The sequence below is a fragment of the Diabrotica virgifera genome, chromosome 1, assembly GCF_917563875.1.
Source record: "Diabrotica virgifera virgifera chromosome 1, PGI_DIABVI_V3a".
Taxonomy (NCBI): domain Eukaryota; kingdom Metazoa; phylum Arthropoda; class Insecta; order Coleoptera; family Chrysomelidae; genus Diabrotica; species Diabrotica virgifera.
Window position 1 is genome coordinate 113,231,861 of NC_065443.1, and position 16,314 is coordinate 113,248,174.

The 16,314-nt window shown below is 30.6% G+C and overlaps 1 protein-coding gene across 6 annotated transcripts in view; it reads right to left on the reverse strand.

The window, feature by feature from the left end:
- The window catches only part of LOC114347695 (2-oxoglutarate dehydrogenase complex component E1), a 114,265-nt gene that overhangs the window by 78,083 nt on the left and 19,868 nt on the right, over positions 1–16,314 (reverse strand). The gene's annotated exons all lie outside the window — the stretch shown is intronic.

A 16,314-nucleotide genomic window follows, 5' to 3' on the forward strand; every position in this document is an offset into this window, starting at 1 on the left:
TAATGTATGTTTTTCAACATTGGCTTGATCTTATGGATCTTTAGCATCTTTTACAACCAGACATTGTACTAACTCTGGTTTTTATTTGTAGCATTTAGTGACTTCTTGTAACCAGTGGTGTACTGAGCATGGTTCCGCGGAACCAGGGCCCGGGCCTCGCAGGGGCCCGCTCTAGCGCGCTCTTTGCTTTTTTCTAATTTGATAGGGACATTTTGCACTACACAAGTACACAATACAAAATGTAACTTCTTAATAAATTTTTATTTTTGTGTAGTTATTTATAAATAAAAACGAACAATACCTATTTATCAAAAAAATTTAAAACAAAATTAATAATAGACACAAGGAAAACTAACTTTTGGAAGGTTCTGTACTTGTTTTACCTACTAAAAGAAAGTGACTAAAACGCAAGTTCTGGTCTCAACACATGTAAAGAATTACCGCCTGTATGTATGTACCTACCTTTTAACTCAATACCTTATACATATTTATATCTGCACGTTTCATGGATTAGTTTGTTGTAAATTAGAAAAAGTTGTAAAATTTTGCAAATTGACACAGTCATTGCAAGTTTTATACTTTTGGGGCAGGGTTATAAAAATGCCTAATCCCAAGACAATTACCTTCGACGAAAGATACTTCTTTTGTTTGTATTTATAGCATCATCATTCTTTAGCTTTTACTTTTAAGTAATAATTCTTGATAACTGAAATAAAATATAGTCTAGGGCGCATCTGTTTTGAGATGGACGTTGAGAGGTGACTCAAATTTTTTTGCACAAATTGCTTAAAAATAACTCAAATAATAATATTTGAGTTATCCTCACACTTAAAAAGGCCCGGAACATTGTTTAAATAATCAAAATGTCAAAAAATTAAGGAAAAATTCGATTTTTTTCTTCGTTTTTCGATTATAACTTTAAAAGTGTTCATTTCCGAGAAAAGTTGCACTGACATAAAAGTTGCGTAATTAAATTTCCTACAACATAGGATTGGTTAAAGATTTTAGAAATTGTCACTATTGTTGCAAAATAGCAGTAAATGGCGAAAAAACCATAAAAACACAAGTATTCGCATTTTACGTTTTCAACCATTCATGCTACACTCAGGACCTTCATATTTTACCTAAAAAACTGTATAATATAATAAAACAAAACTGTAAATTTCATTAAGATCGGTTCAATAGGTTTTGCAAAATAAATTTTGCAATCCAGCTTTCGCAAAAAAAATCCATTTTTTTCAAAATGTCGCAGGACTGAAAACAAAGGAGATAACAAGTTGAAATTTTTTTTGCATATAGAAGAGTACTGTACCTTTCATTTGAAATTTGCAAAATTAAAATCGATTACCTACCACGGCGTTAGGAATTTCTTTAAATAAACATTAATTTTTGGTGCTACGCGCAGGGCAGCGGTGTTCGATTAACACAAGTTGATTTCCACCAAAATTTCTTCCAATCTTTATCTATTATATTATTTTTTTCCTCTATCGTTTGTTGTATTTAATGTTTTAATTCCACAAAAATCAAACTAATTTGATTATTGTTTGTGAAATATTGTTTAAACAATTGCATATGTTTAAAAATAATAAACTTTTATTCTCGTTAAAATAGTTAAAATATATGAACAAAGAAAAAAAGCTAAAAAATTGCTAAAAAAGTGTTATTTCAAAAGACAGTATGTGTTTTTATTTTGCAATAAACAAATTTATTTATTTACATCGAAATGTACTAAAAATTAAAATGTATCAATAATTATCAAAGGTCATTGGAATGCCCAATCAGAGCAAACGTATCCGCTGTCCTGCGCGTAGCACCAAAAATTATTGTTTATGTAAAAATAATTTCTGACACCGTGGTAGTTACACGATTTTAATTTTGCAAATTGCAGATGAAAGGTAAAGTATTGTTCTATAAGTAGTAAAAAATTCAACTTGCTGTTTGCTTTATTTTAGGTCCTGTAACATTTGGAAAAATACTTTTTTTGCGAAAGCTGGATTGCAAAATTTATTTTGCAAAATCTATTGACCCGGTCTTACTGAAATTCACAGTATTATTTTATTATATCATAAAGTTTTTTAGGTAAAATACGAAGGTCCTAAGTGTAGCATAATATGGTTGAAACACGTGAAATGCAAATACTTGTTTTTTTATGTTTTTTTTGCAATTATTGCTATTTTGCAACAAGGGTGATAATTTTTAAAATTTTTAAACAATCCTATATTGTAGGAAATTTAATTACGCAACTTTTAGTTCAGTACAACTTTTCTCGGAAATGAATATGTTTAAAGTTATAATCAAAAAATGAAGAAAAAATCGAATTTTTCCTTCATTTTTTGACATTTTAATTATTTAAACAATGTTCCGGACCTTTTGAGTGGGACGATAACTCAAATATTATTATTTGAGCTATTTTCAAGCAATTTCTGCAAATTGAGTCGCCTCTCAACGTCCAAATGTACTAAAATTTTTACAGATGCTGCCTGGTCTAAAACAAAAGTAAGGACAACTGAACTAACAGGTACGTATCAGAACTTCCGTTGGTATGAAAAACGATAGGATTAATATTAATTTACTGTTTTAAATTAGCCGAGTTTTTATAAAGAATATATGATGATTTATATTTAATGTTTATTAAAAACTTTTAATATACAATGCGTGTTTTTATTGGGCGGGGGCCCGCATAATTGGGGGGGGGGGCGCATTATTGGACGGGGCCCGCATCATAACTGGAACCAGGGCCCGCGGATCTATCAGTACGCTGCTGCTTGTAACCGTTGACCTGAAGATGTTCTGCATACTTTAGAGAGCGAAACCGGTCGTCGGAAGTTACAATAAATGATTGAGAGTACATCTGTCTTTTACTTCATTGGAAAAATAAGTATGTGAGCAATACAACAAATGTTGAGATACATTTTCTATATGGGGAACCTGCATTAATGGGCCATTTATAAAAGATAAATGAGGAACGAGTAGCAACGAGATTGAAGCCTAGTGATCGCAAAAAATGGAAGAGCTGAACTGTGGAGCTATGGGCCTAAAGGTGTGCATTATTACTTTATTATCACTCGTGTAATTATTCGCAGAAAAGAATAAAATAAGTAGATATAAGCATTAAAAAATCCTGGACGAAATAAGACAGATTTGAAAAAACGGATAAGGATGAAGTGAATAAGGAATAGAAGTTAAAAAAAGAACATGACCTTCAACACCGAGTAGAAAATAGACAATAGGTAAATAGCTACGAAACAGGAAAATAACCGCGAATTATAAAGTAGAGGAAGTTAGTAGACGACAATGCAGCTGAAGTGAAATGAGGATAAGACAGGCGAAGGGAGGAAGGAGAAGAAATGTAAAAGAAAAAATAGAAAAAGCAAAAGAAAGTTATGGAAATTAAAAGGTGAAAATGACAGAAAGGTAAAAAAAACACGATTATAACTTGAAAAAGGACCATGGTCACAACACAAAAATGATGTGACTATAGTTTCTCCTAGCATGGTACATTTTCCGATAATTTAAACATACACATACTTCTTTAATATGTAAATAAATATAATAGGTAAATACTTAATATAAAGCAATTAAGGAAAATAATTGTCATGTTTAAGGCGTTTTTTAAGAAATCTTCTATTTTCTTTTGTGTTTTCGTTTGACAACGATGTTTTGCAGCTATGTCTAATGAAGGAATACATTAAGCCATAACTAATTATAGGTATCCAAAATCACATGAAAACATTGATATGAAAAAAAAAAATTCTGGGTCGAAAATACCCATGGTATGCATCCTAGGGTTAAATAACTACAGTAATAAAAAAACATGAATGTGTTGCATATTTAATTGCGTTCTTTAGTTGTATGAAGGCAATGTTGACGATGTTGACACTTTAACATCGAATTGTTTCTGATTTGCGATAAAAATTTACTTTTTATTGATGAGATTATTAAAATTGCCAGCCGTTTCGGTTAAACAATGTTTCGATTTACGAAGGTTTTACTGCATATTAAAAATAGTTTAAATTAGATACCAAGAACAATATTTTCAGATATCATTTTAATGAAGCTAATATTTTAATAAATCTCATTTCTCAGCAGAACAATTATAAAATTCGTAGAGAGAATTTGTCTAGATTAAACGACTTATGCAACGATATTGGCAAAGTGGATGTTTACCAAAATACCATTCAATTCTCCTGTTTTATTTTTAACCTGATTTCACATCTCTGTCACTTAAATCAAACAAGGAAAATTTTAAACAATTAAATTGATTTCAAGGGGTTCTGTTTGGACGTACTATTAAACAAAAAAGTACTAAAGTATTTAAACATTTGGTCGTGTTTCATTGATTTGATACATGTATTTGAATCGTCAAAATCCGTGAGCTTATTTCGAAATAAAAAAAAACATAACCAAATCTCTTTAACAACAAAAAAAAAAGAGTCTTAAGCCGGATTTATGTACGACACGGGCCGTGGAACAATAGACGGTGCATGGTCCCCGTTGTCGCCCCGCCATGTTGTATTATAAACTACCCATGCTCACGTTTTTAATTTAATTTTTTTTATTCACATTCTGGGCAGATAGGGGAGTGCATATAGATTTTCACTTCGGAAAAAATCAAACAAGATATAACTTTTTGTAATTTCATTAAGAACTGTTTAATAAACAACATATTTTATCAAAAAGTTCTACTCGAGAAGTGGGTGCTTCATTTTTTATTAAACAAAGAAACTACGAAATTAGATATTTTTTTTAAATAACTCCGAAAATATATATTTTAGAAAAAAACTGATTTGACCATTAAAAAATTCAGAATATTTTACAAAAAAACCTAATATAAAGAATTTTCTAAAATTAAATCTGTATCTTCTATAATTTTTTATTTATAATGCTAAAGTCGCCCTTCTCACAAACATTGGCGCACTGTAAACTATCGTACTACGAAGTGCACGGTTGAGTTATTTTAATGTAATTCTTTAACTAATGGATCAAATGAAATTTTACAAATTGAACATGAAAGAAAAATAATTAAGCTATCTTATTGTTATAATAAAAAGAAATAAAATGTGTTGGGCATAAGTACGGTGTGGGCGGAAAGTGAGCCTTACATTAATTTTGTTTAAAAATGATTTAAACATGTGTAACTAATACAATTTTTCTTATAAAACTCTCAATTTTGCACAACTTACCTTTCAAGCATCTTGCTAAATGATATTTCATTCAAAAAAATCTCAAAAATTTAATTCAAATGATATGACGTCTCAAAAAATGTAATTTTTGAAATCTTCGTAGTTTTATAGAATTACCACCACTTTAAGACGGTATTACTCAAGTTTGAACAGATCTATTACATAGTCGAGGAAATGAAGCATTTTGGCTCGCAATTTTTTCGTCCAGCATGGATTTACTTGAAATTTTCACAGAAGGTAGGGAATAGTCCAAGGATGATTTTCTATATCATGCCGCTGTACGCTAAAACCTTGGGGGTGATTGCCACCCCATCTCGGGGGAGGGAATTTTTTATTACATTCTAACCATGTAAATCGATGTAAAAAGTAATTCTAAGAAAAAAATGTTTTTTACAATTTTTTCGTAAAACTAATATTTTTCGAGTTATTCGCGCTTGAAAGTAACAGTGTTTCGATGAAAAAATCGACTTTTTAGAGGGTTTTTTGACAATACCTCGAAAATATGCATTTAATCAAAAAAACTGCAGATATCAAAATTGTATCTTTTAGTGACAAAAACTAAATTATTTTTCTGTAACATCTTTAAGACCAATACAAACCGAGATACGGCATGTTAAAAGTTAGCTTTTTTGTCAAATGCATAATTTTAAATATTCAAAGTAAAATAACGGAGAAACTTTGCATTTTTCGAGGAAAACTTCAATAACCTTTAAGTATACAGCTAGACCTTTCAAAAAAAAAAAAATAACAAACAGTTTCTAGTCTGAAAATTAAGCGACTTATTATCAAAAAAATGTCGGTACCTGCTTTTCTCTATGAAAAAATCAGTGAAAACAACCCCCTAACTACCCTCCTAATTAAAAATTGGTCTTCTCCTTTTTGTAATTCCTTTTATGTTTGTATTATCAATACACTTAAGAAGTTTGACCTATTTAAAAGGCTTAATTTTAGAAAAACTGGAATTTAAATAAAAATTAATTTTTTGGAATTTTCCATTTTTCACCGTTTACTCCAAAATATCTTCGAAAATACTGGAGATACAAAAAAATTGATAAACTACTAAATTGTAGCTTTTTTAATAACTAAAATTCCCTTGTACATAGATTTTCATTACAGGGAACAGTTAGCGAGATATAGCTGTTTAAAACTTCTATTTACAAGCAAACACCCCCTTATTCGAGCCCTTTAAACCCACCCTAATTAAAAACTAAGGGATCTTACGGAATTTAGTTTACACAGTCTTATAAGTCTTCAAAAATCGTGCAAATTCATTTTTGAAAAAACTTTTTGTCGCCAAAAATGAAGGAGCTATGTTTATAAAACGAATTTTTTTTTTCGAAAAGTTCGGATAGTCCGCTTATGGATAATTTTCAATGTATGTATAATACCACAGAACCGGTTCGTATACTGGAAGATGACTAAAAAACTATTTGTATTTGTATTTGTACATATTTGTAAATTCGTTATTTTGTGTAAATAAATGTTTTTGTAATTCTTTAATTCTACTTTTTTTTCTGTATAGATCTATTAAAATATCTACTTATAAAAACTGTAATGTTATTAAGGGTGGTTTTTAAGGGTTTAAATATTATGATATTATATCCTAAAGTATAAAACAATCATTATTTAACCAATCAAAACCAAAGGGTACCCCCCGTTAAGATAGGCAAAATGCCCTCACTCTCAGAATTCAATTTTTTAAATTTTTTTACGTTCTGTGCAATTAAAAAATGAGATAATGCGAATTTTTAGCTCGCCACCCCCCTTACCCCTCCCCCCCCAGCCAAAAACTTGAATTTTTAGATTTAATTTTTTTTATTTGGGTTGCAATTGATTTAAAAATTTCAAAAAATTGACACGTGTAGCTGAGGCTTTTACAAAACATGTCCATTTTTTATGGACCCTTAGGTCGAGTGTACATAACCTCAAATTTTTTTTTAACTTTTTTAAAACCTATAACTTTTTTTTGGAGGGGGCTGTAGGTCCAATTTTTTTTGCATTTTGTGTATTTTATCAAAAGCTATCTCTCTGATTTTTTTCAGATTTTTCCGTCAGGTGCGCTATCTTGAAAAATCCGGAAAACTGTTTTTTTAGGGGGTTTTTAGGGATTTTCTCCATTTTATAGACTGCAACATAGATCAACTCAAGGTTTTGTTAATAGATTATGTATAATTTGAAATAAATGAGTATTTTAGGATTATCAAAAATTGGGCAAAATACCTTTAAACCCCCCAAAAACATGTTTTTTAAGTTATGTAAGGGTTTTTGCGGGCTTAATGATATTATTTTTTGAGATCGATACAGCCTGAATATTTTTTTTCATTTTTTTTACGTTATATGTGAATAAAAAATAAGACTAATCCCATTTTTAGCACACCCCCCCCCCCCCCGCCTTCACAAAAACGTCAATTTTTCTATTTTTTTTTTGTTTAAAGTTGCAATTAATTTAAAATTTTTATGAGGCGTCTACAAAACATATTTATTTTTTATAGACCCGTGTAGATCGAGTGTACAATACATACATATAATCTCAAAATTCCTTTTTTATTTTTTAAAACGTATTTTTGACTTCCAATCGATATTTTTTTAAAACGTCCAATGAATATTGTACCGGGTGTCCCAATAAGAATGGCTCTCGGCCATATCTCAGGAACCGTTTATAGTAGAGCTTTGAAATAAAAAATTTTATAACAAAAGTTGCCTCAGGAAAAGCCTGGAAATTATTTTCATAATTGTGGGCCCACCGCTAGAGGGCGTAATTGAATATCAAAAATTAAAAAATCTAAATTTTACAAAATTTTCCTAATGAAGGGGCACTGAAAATCCGATTATTGTATTCTTCATCAAATTCTGCGCATATTTGATTTAACAAGTTTAACTCTACCTTTGCACATAAGAGGTGGGGGTGAGTGGGAACCTTGTTATGAAAAAATGGCTGTAAGTCCGGTTCTGCTAAATCAAATTTTGAAAACTTGGTCTTGTTGAAGACAGATCTTTTTCGTCAATGTAAAAGTTATGATTTCGAACCAACTTACTGAGTAATATGCCAGCTAGAAGGCGTTATTTAATTTTTTTCAGAAATCTAGTGTTCCTTGGAAAATATTAAATACAAACATGCATTTTTAATACCATATTACAAAATTAGACAAAATTAGCAACAGAATAGCGAAAACCGCATGTTAATACCTTTTTTCTATCTCGAGATATCTTACAAAACGTGTAAATTTAAAAACATAACTGTTACTGTCACCGGTAAACGAAATTCATTAAAAGTAGTGTGCTGTGGAAACAACAAAGAAACATTTTCCAGCTGTCAACGTATATTAGGTCTTTTCAACGCTTCTCATTTGTTTCGAGCCTCGTTCATATCTCGTATATTAATATTATACACGGATTATACGGCATATGACAGAGGCTCGAAACAAATGAGAAGCGTTGAAAAGCCCTATTACAAAGAAATAAAAACAACTATTTAGTGATGACATAAACGTTCAAATTTTTGCCCATCATTTTCGTTGCAAACATTTACTCTTTCAAGAGTAGATTGAACAGCAGTCTCAATTTCTGCTCTCGATATGCTTTGAATGGCGTTTAGTATTCTCTGGATAATGTATTCTAGAGTAGTGTATGATGGGCAACAATTTGAATATTTAGGTCGTCACTAAGTAGGTCTTTTTGTTCTGTGTTATATTTAATTTTAATAGTGTTGTTTCTCTTTACATTGTTGTTTTAATTAATTATATTTTTATACGTTGACATCTGGAAAATGTTATTTTGTTTTTTTCCACAGCACACTACTTTTCATTAACTTAGTTTACCGGTGATAGTAACAGTTATGTATAAAATTTACACGTTTCTCGAGATATCTTGAGATAGAAAAAGGGTATCGACATGCGGTTTTCGCTATTCTATTGCTAATTTAATCTAATTTTATAAAGTATGATTAAAAATGCATACTTGTATTTAATATTTTCCAAAGAAAACTAGATTTCTGAAAAAAATTAAATAACGCCTCCCAGCTGGCTTATTACTTATTAGGATGGTTCAAAATTATCACGCTTACATTGAAGAAAAAGATCTGTCTTCAACAAGACCCAGTTTTCAAAATTTGATTTAGCAGATCCGGACTTACAGCCATTTTTTCATAACAAGGTTCCCACTCACCCCCACCTCTTATTTGCAAAGGTAGAGTTAAACTTGTTAAATCAAATATGCGCAGAATTTGATGAAGAATACAACAATCGGATTTCCAGTTCCCCTTCATTAGGAAAATTTTGTAAAATTTAGATTTTTTTATTTTTGATATTCAATTACGCCCTCTAACGGTGGACCCACAATTATGAAAATAATTTCCAGGCTTTTCCTGAGGCAACTTTTGTTATAAAATTTTTTATTTCAAAGCTCTACTATAAACGGTTCCTGAGATATGGCCGAGAGCCATTCTTATTGGGACACCCGGTACATCTCTCTCTCGCGGACGGCCGCTTCAATACATGCTTAGCGCTCATTTTTAATTATTAAAAATAATAGTTAGCAATAAAATAATGACAAAAATTTCTTTAGGATATTGCAGGGGGGCTTTAAACTTTGAGTTGGTCACTTTATTACTTTCATAATAATAATTTTTAACCGAGTTATTAAGCCTTGAAAATGGCCATTTTCGCGTTTTTCAAATTTGAAATTGCATGTAACTCGACAACAGTCAATTTTATAGAAAAATCACAAGATACCTTTTTGGCTCAGCTTGATCCAGAGAATCTAAAACAAATTTGTCCGAAGTGAAAAAATTGATTTTTTGAATTCGTTTAAAAAATGTTTAAACAATTTTCCGATCGCGGTACTGCCTGGCACCTTGTGGATTTGTTATAAGGACCTGTTTTTGAGTAAGTTTGTGCAAAAAAATAATCGGAATAATTTACCTAACGGGACAAGCATACAGCGTGGACTATTTGCATTAGGAGCCAAAGGTAGATGGTTTGTAAAATACACAAGACAAAAAAAAAACTAGCAGCCATCGCCAAAAAAAGTTATACGTACCTATAAAAAAACAAAAAAAATGAGGTTATAATATGTACACTCGACCTTCGGGTCCATAAAAATAGACGTTCTGTAACAGCCTCAGCTCTGCGTGTGAATTTTTTGTAATTTATAATTTAATAATTAGGTACTAACTATTCTAAATGCGACATAAGCTACAATTTACAAAATATTAATAAATTAAACAAAAAGGTTGCTTGGTAAAAAACTCTTCTAATAATTTAATTTAATCTGACTTATTTATATAGATCGTCCCAAACATTTTTTCAGTGCGTCACAGATTATCGAATTCTCTCTATCGCATTACAGATGGAAAATAAAATCATTTTTTAGTTAAATTGTGGCTTATTTCCCATTTAGAATAGTTAATTACAAAAATGCCACAAAGAAATAGCTTCAGAACAACATTTTTAACCTAATTGCAAACCAACTTAAAAAAAAATAAAATCGAAAAATTGACATTTTTGGCTGTGGGGGAGGGGGAATAGGGGAAGTGGGCTAAAATTGCGATGAGTCCTAATTTTTTAAAATCAAATAGAACGTAAAAAAATATATTCAGGCTGTATCGACCTCAAAAAATATCATTAAGCCCGCAAAAACCCTTACATAACTTAAAAGAACATGGTTTTTGGGGGGGTTTAAAAGTATTTTGCCCAATTTTTGATAATCCTAAAATACTCATTTATTTCAAATTATACATAATCTATTAACAAAACCATGAGTTGATCTATGTTGCAGTCTATAAAATGGAGAAAATCCCTAAAAACCCCCTGCAAAAACAGTTTTCCGGATTTTTCAAGATGTCGCACCTGACGGAAAAATCTGAAAAAAATCAGAGAGATAGCTTTTGATAAAATACACAAAATGCAAAAAAAATTGGACCTGCAGCCCCCTCCAAAAAAAAGTTAGAGGTTTTAAAAAAGTTAAAAAAAAATTTGAGGTTATGTACACTCGACCTAAGGGTCCATAAAAAATGGACATGTTTTGTAAAAGCCTCAGTTACACGTGTGAATTTTTTGAAATTTTTATATCAATTGCAACCCAACTAAAAAAAATTAAATCTAAAAATCTACGTTTTAGGCTGTGGGGGAGGGGTAAGGGGGATGGCGAGCTAAAAATCCGCGTTATCTCATTTTTTAATTGCATAGAACGTAAAAAAATTAAAAAGATTGAATTCTGAGAGTGAGGGCATTTTGCCTATCTTAACGGGGGTACCCTTTTACCCATATTAAAGTTTAAAATGTTTTTATATATTTTTGACAATAAGGGGTAGTTTACACCCCTAAAAATAATCAACGCCTTTAAGCATGATATAGAATATGAAGTACAGGGTGAGATGATGCTATTCCCAAATTTTTATGTAAATCGATGCAAGCCGAAATTATTCTTTTATGATAAGTAATTTTTTTATAACAAGGTTGGTTTTAAGGGTTGACATATTATGATAGTATATTTTGCAGCATAAAACAATCATTATGTAAATAATAAGAACCAAATGTTAACAATATTAAAGTTTAAAATGTTATTTTATAATTTTTTACAATTAGGGGTAGTTTTCACCCTTAAAAAACCAAAAGCGTACAACGGCTCAATATAGAAAATGAACTAGAGGGTGTAATGAGCCTAATCCCAAATTTTTGTACAAATCGATGCTGGACGAAAAAATTGCGAGGTTTTGCCATTTTTTCAGCTTCATTTCCTCGACTAACAGTTTTATAAGTGCTTTTTCAAAGCTTAGGATGTAATCTTTAAAATGCACTAAATTATTTTACTTTAGAAATGAACTAAACTATTTCTTTTTGAGAAAATTAAGAAGGATAACAAAAATGTAATACAAAAACCGAAAATTACCAGCTAAAAAATGTTTATACGAAGTGATCAACACTTTTTTCTGTAAACCTTACCTAAAATACATTTAATAATAAGCTTCAACAATTATAAATGTTCAGCAAAAAAAAATTGTTTAGCTCTTATACAGTATGTCTGCGTAACTTGGAACCTTTATAAAATACTCTGCATCGTATATAATCTAAGATGCAATCATCAAATATCAAATTTAATTAATTTTATACGAGGTATGTCAAAAAATACGAATTTCACTCAAGAGTAAAGTACCTTTACATTTCATAATATCGAAAATTGTTATTAAAAAAAGTTGTTTGAAATTAAAAAATTTGTTTTAGTGTTCAATTACATACTTCGAAATAAAATATTGTGAATAATAAAGGCACTTAACTCTTCAGAAAAATTTATATTTTTTACATACCTCGTATAAAATTAAAAAAGTTTGATATCTGATGGTTGTATCTTAGATTTTAGACCAGGGAGAGCATTTTATGAAGAATAGCTTTTTTTCGCAAAAGTGATAATAAAATAGTTATCATAATTGTAATAAAATGATGATGAGTGTCCGTAATTTGAGAAAAAATTGAAAATTTCTTTTTCGATTAGAATGATGTAATTGTATATTTATTTAAACATAGTTTTTAATTTCAAACAACTTTTCATAATATCATTTTTTGATATTCTGGAATATAAAGGTACTTTACTCTTTAAGAGGAAACAGTAGCGATCAACAGGTAGCAAAAACGCGTTCCAAGATTGCGGCTGTCATTTTGAATATTTTTTCGAGATATTTGGCACACTTATTCGTAATATAATAAAGAATGGCGGTACAAAGCCCAATTTGAAAAATATATTATGTGGAAATTACTCTGTAATTAAATACAATATTAAAAAAACGAGCCTGTACCGCCATTAAGAAGAACAAAAAAATACACTTTCTTCAAATAAACTTTTTTATCCGATGCCTAGATTTTGTGTCATTTTGGAACTACTAAAATTTTTTATTTCATTAGTAGTTCCAAAATGACACAAAATCTAGGCATCGGATAAAAAAATTTATTTGAAGAAAGTGTATTTTTTTTCTTCTTAATGGCGGTACAGGCTCGTTTTTTTTTAATATTGTATTTAATTACAGAGTAATTTCCACATATTAATATATTTTTCAAATTGGGCTCTGTACCGCCATTCTTTATTATATTTCGAATACGTATGCCAAATATCTCGACAAAATATTCAAAATTACAGCCGCAATCTCGGAACGCGTTTTCGCTACCTGTTGATCGCTACCTGTTGATCGCTACTGTTTCCTCTTAACGAACTTCATATTTTTGACATAACTCGTATAAAATTGATAAAATTTGATATCTGATGGTTAAGTTTTTGATTTTTGACTATCCTGAGTATTTTATGAAGAATAAATTTTTCGTCAAATTGATAATAAAAAAAGTTTTCCATGTGGTTCCTAGCTACGCAGACATACTGTATAAGAGCTATCAAAAACAAAATAGAAACATATTTGATCAAAGTAAAATGATGAATTTAACGATATTTATAAAATTATTTATACAAAACAATTGTTATTGCTTAAACAATTAATAAACAATTAGCGGCCAAATCTGCGAGTAGAACTTTTTACTTTAAAAGTATATAAACTAACAAAAAAAGTTTTAGAAAAATATAAGCTTGTTTGAATTTTTCCGAAACAATGCATGTTTTCGTTCTAAATTGCACTCCCCTAAGGCTGTCATCTCTGTATTTTAGAATAAACGACTAATGACGTAACGTCACACACTTATTTGACTTAAAAATATAATTTTTCAATTATAACAGTATAATTTCCTTAAATGCTATAAATAATTGCTAAGTCAATCGATTTTATGAATTTTTAATAAAAACTGCTCCAATATTAATTAAGGACAAAGTAAGATTATTATACTGCAAATCCTGTATTTATTCAAGTAATTGCAATTGATGATGTTGTTTTTCTACCTTTGATAATGAAACAAATTATTATTTATATTAATAAACGAATCTATTATGATTATACTGATTATACAGATTACTCAACAATCAATATATTATCAAGTATTTACCTCTAGATAGTATCCCAGATTTTGTAATGACGTAGATTGCTTTGGTTTCACCAAACAAAAGATGTCTAGTCATTGTTTAATTTTTAGTGCTTTTACTGTTCGGAATTAAAACATTTTTCTAGAGACAGAGAAAATTCTCTATATAGGTCGTTTTCTCTGTCTCTAGATAGATGTCGGTAACGCGTCCGTATGCATTTAATGTTTTACTGATTTGCCTAGTGGGACAGCCGAATTTAGTTCGCTTCGGGATACACCACAGGCGGCTCTGGCTCTGAAGACACTGAAAAGTAGAAACCTGAGTCAGCCGATGGTGGTGGCCCCCGAATAGAATTAAATTAATGTAAAGTTGTCTTTCCTTAAGGTACTAGTACATTTTAGAAGACCAAAAATAAGCATTTTTCAAGATTTTTTTTCTCAGAACCTTTATTAAAAATGAATATAAAACATTTTACATATTAATACCTAACTCTTATAGAATACAAAAAATATATATTTTTTCATTTACGCATGTACACTAATATTGTAGAGGGCGCCAAAGCCGAGGCCTCGAAAAAAGTAGTTCCGATGGCGGACAGTTAATCTCAGGATTGGGATATCTGAAACAAAAAAATTGTACGGCATTTGAAAAAGGAAGGTTTCTTACGTGACAATTTACCACCATTAGTGAAAAATTCTACAAAAAAAAAAGATTATACGGAAATTTGAAAAAAATTTGTGAAAAAATCGCCAGTTTTTCGTCAGTTTTTCATGATTAAAAAATATTTATTTTTTATTGTTTGGTCAAATTGTGGTAAATTGTCACGTAAGAAACCTTCCTCTTTCAAATGCAGTACGATTTTTTTGTTTCAGATATCCCAATCCTGAGATTAACTGTCCGCCATCATTTTTCGAGGCCTCAACTTTCGCGCCTTCTACAATATTAGCGTACGTGCATAAATGAAAAAAGATATATTTTTGTACTCTCTAAGAGTTAGATATTAATATGTAAAAAAATGTTCATTTTTATTAAAGGTTCTGAGAAAAAGATTCTTGAAAAAAATGATTATTTTTGGTCTTCTAAAGTGTAAACCTTAAAAATATTTTTCTTTATTCTGTATAGACTTTTCTTTCTCTTTACGGTGCCCATCCGTTCCGGATGTTGGCGATCAGCATGGCTATCCTAACTTTTCTTGCAACTATTCGGAATAGTCCGATTTAAGACGTATTGAACGACTTTCTCAAGTTTTGAAGCCAATATAATACATATATTGTTCTTCTCTCTGGTAATCTTTTTCCAAATACCTTGCCTAAAGAATGCGTAGCAGCAAACCATATCTCTGTTCATTTTTCGTAACAAATATTCACAAATTATTGTAATGTGCGCTTTTTGATTGTGTTAATAATCTCGCATTCCTTGTCCACTCTACATAGGACCTCAACATTAGTCACACAATCCATCCATGAAATTCCTCAGAGCGGTCCCATTGGCTCTTTGTATTGGTAAGAAAGTATGTGTAGCTGTTTACCATGTCAGTTGTCTGTTGGTTAACCAAACGCCGTTAAAAAGAAATTATTGACTAATACACCTTCCTGTAGTTCTCTCAGTGCTTGGTCGAAGATATGTTCAAAGTACATGTTAAATAACACCGGGGACAGAATGTATCCTTGTTTCACTTCTCTATCTGTGGAGATTGTCTCTGTCAACTGATCATCTTTTTCAATGTTTGCAGTTTGGTTGTAATACAAATTATATCGCCGCCGCCTACGAAAAGTATAACTCCGAAAAATGCCGTTAAGAGTAGAACTTTCAATAAACGCCGCGAAAAATATTATTTTCGATTATATGATTGTGAAAATTATAAAGGCGGAGATACATATCCGCGCCGCGCGTTCGTGGCGCGGTTAATGTTCGTTAAAATTTTTCAATTTGACGAACCTTCCGCAATCCAGAGGAAACTTACGAACCTTTAGTAATTGTAGATAATTAGTATTAAATGTGGGTGCCTACATTGGATCAGTTTTTCTCCGATCAGATCAGATCCGGTATCGGCCGACGTCGGGAGTAGCTTCTCCTATTCTCATCGAGAAGTGTTTGGTTTCATTCCGATTGGTTGCAAGTTGAGTTGCAAGTTGGTTGCAAGTTCGTTGCAAGTTGGTTGCAAGCTGGTTGCAAGTTG